A 2,500-nucleotide genomic window follows, 5' to 3' on the forward strand; every position below is an offset into this window, starting at 1 on the left:
AGGCCGCGCTCCCCGGCGGGGGGATGGCGTCGAGCCTGACGAACGGAATGTGCAGGGTGGGGGGGAAAGGCCAAGCGCTCCGACGCCGGAGGGCTCCGGAGTCTGAACTTAGGGGGACAAAGAGGACGGGTCCTCTGCGACACCCCAGCCGCGCTCTCGCCAGCCAAGGCGAGTGCGATTGATTGCCAAACGACCCTCAGACAGGCGTGGCCCCGGGAAGAACCCGGGGCCGCAAAGTGCGTTCAAAGTGTCGATGATCAATGTGTCCTGCAATTCACATTAATTCTCGCAGCTAGCTGCGTTCGTCATCGACGCACGAGCCGAGTGATCCACCGTCAAGAGTTGTCTGAGTTTGTTTTAGGTCTCTCCCTCGCCAGAGGAAAGCGACCCGGACCGCACATACGCTCCCCACCTTGAGCTACAGCCACCTGCACGCCGGCGTGCGGGCGGAGCAGGGTGGCGTGAAGCGATGGGGAGCACCATCCTGGTGCGGCCCGCAGAAACATACGTCTATTGGGGGGAGGAGGACAGGGCGCCCAAGAGGCGATGCGTGCCCCAACGCACCGCAGCGACGGAGGCAGGATCACCGCCACCATGTCGCCCGCCTAGTATCACGAGGCGTGCAGCAGCTTTGCCCTAGGAAAAGCAGAGGCGGGAACGGGCACCGGCCATCGGTTCGGCAGCGTCACTGACGCGTGCACGTGGCGGCGTGTCGGCGAGCGGACTTCCTGCGAGGAGGCGGGGGCGGCACTCGCCCGAGCAGACGCCCGCCCGGCCCAGCCACCGCCGAGGTGGACTGGGAGTCGCGGCAACGGCTCGTCATACTCGTTCCCACACTCACAGCGCAGCTTGCCCGCAAGCCACCGACCACCGATCGACGCCAGGCGCCCCGACCGAGAGCGGGATCGCTCGTTCGCCCTGCTGGCAGTTCGCTGGGGATCACTACTGCACGGAGCTCGGAGACCGACGGGCGGCAACTCGAGAGTCTTTAAACCACCACCCCCATCCCGCAAGTGCAAAGAGGCTGTATACGCACAGACGGGTGAGGGGAATAGGTACCCCGTCGGGTTTGAAGGGAGCGTGACTAGATAGCAACGATGTAAACCCAGCCGATTTGGGAGCGAAAGACCGGCGCCTGCATCACCGGCTTCGTTTCCCGTGGCTGGAGAGTACACCGAAACCCTCCGTCTGTCGCGAGCTCCCGACGACGCGGTGCCGCCAAGCAGCAGGGCCGGACCTGGTGTGGCTCCCCTCGTCGATCACAGACCGGTCGGCACTACTGACGAGACGGTGGAACGGGCTTCGCCCCTTGTGACGAAGGGTGATGCGAACCCGCCCGCCCGCGTGCGTTCGGGGTGGACTCGGCAAACGGAGATTTGAAATCGGAAAGTGTCCTCCTGCCCCGCGCAGGTAGGCGCCCAACAGTTGTGGGGGGTTTGGCGGTGACCACGGCTGCAGGGCCTGCTACCCCGACGAGCTCTCCTGCTGGCCCCGAAACCACCCTCGCGAGACAAGTTGAAACGGAAACGGGCGTACCCCCAAGCCGACGATCCTTTCTTATTTGTTACTTTTTTTTTCACTTGCTCGAGTTGTGGGGATTTGGCGGTGACCACGGCTGCAGGGCCTGCTACCCCGACGAGCTCTCCTGCTGGCCCCGAAACCACCCTCGCGAGACAAGTTGAAACGGAAACGGGCGTACCCCCAAGCCGACAGAGATCCTTTCTTATTTGTTACTTTTTTTTTTCACTTGCTCGAGTTGTGGGGGTTTGGCGGTGACCACGGCTGCAGGGCCTGCTACCCCGACGAGCTCTCCTGCTGGCCCCGAAACCACCCTCGCGAGACAAGTTGAAACGGAAACGGGCGTACCCCCAAGCCGACGATCCTTTCTTATTTGTTACTTTTTTTTTCACTTGCTCGAGTTGTGGGGGTTTGGCGGTGACCACGGCTGCAGGGCCTGCTACCCCGACGAGCTCTCCTGCTGGCCCCGAAACCACCCTCGCGAGACAAGTTGAAACGGAAACGGGCGTACCCCCAAGCCGACGATCCTTTCTTATTTGTTACTTTTTTTTTTCACTTGCTCGAGTTGTGGGGGTTTGGCGGTGACCACGGCTGCAGGGCCTGCTACCCCGACGAGCTCTCCTGCTGGCCCCGAAACCACCCTCGCGAGACAAGTTGAAACGGAAACGGGCGTACCCCCAAGCCGACAGAGATGCTTTCGCTCCTGTTACTTTTTTTTTCACTTGCTCGAGTTGTGGGGGTTTGGCGGTGACCACGGCTGCAGGGCCTGCTACCCCGACGAGCTCTCCTGCTGGCCCCGAAACCACCCTCGCGAGACAAGTTGAAACGGAAACGGGCGTACCCCCAAGCCGACAGAGATCCTTTCGTACTTGAACCAACACAAAGTTTGTCACGTTTTATTTTTACGAGTGATCGACCGTCAAGATTTGTCTCTGAGTTTGCTTAAGGTCTCTCCCTCGCCAGAGGAAAGCCACCCGGACCG

At 61.6% G+C, this 2,500-nt stretch overlaps 1 non-coding gene across 1 annotated transcript; it reads right to left on the reverse strand.

The window, feature by feature from the left end:
* Nucleotides 1–190: 190 nt before the first annotated feature.
* LOC140472748 (5.8S ribosomal RNA) lies at nt 191–344 on the reverse strand. The gene has a single exon (XR_011957830.1). It is a non-coding gene; the product is annotated as a 5.8S ribosomal RNA (ribosomal RNA).
* Nucleotides 345–2,500: the final 2,156 nt, after the last annotated feature.

The sequence above is a fragment of the Chiloscyllium punctatum genome, unplaced genomic scaffold (genome assembly GCF_047496795.1).
Source record: "Chiloscyllium punctatum isolate Juve2018m unplaced genomic scaffold, sChiPun1.3 scaffold_434, whole genome shotgun sequence".
Taxonomy (NCBI): Eukaryota; Metazoa; Chordata; class Chondrichthyes; order Orectolobiformes; family Hemiscylliidae; genus Chiloscyllium; species Chiloscyllium punctatum.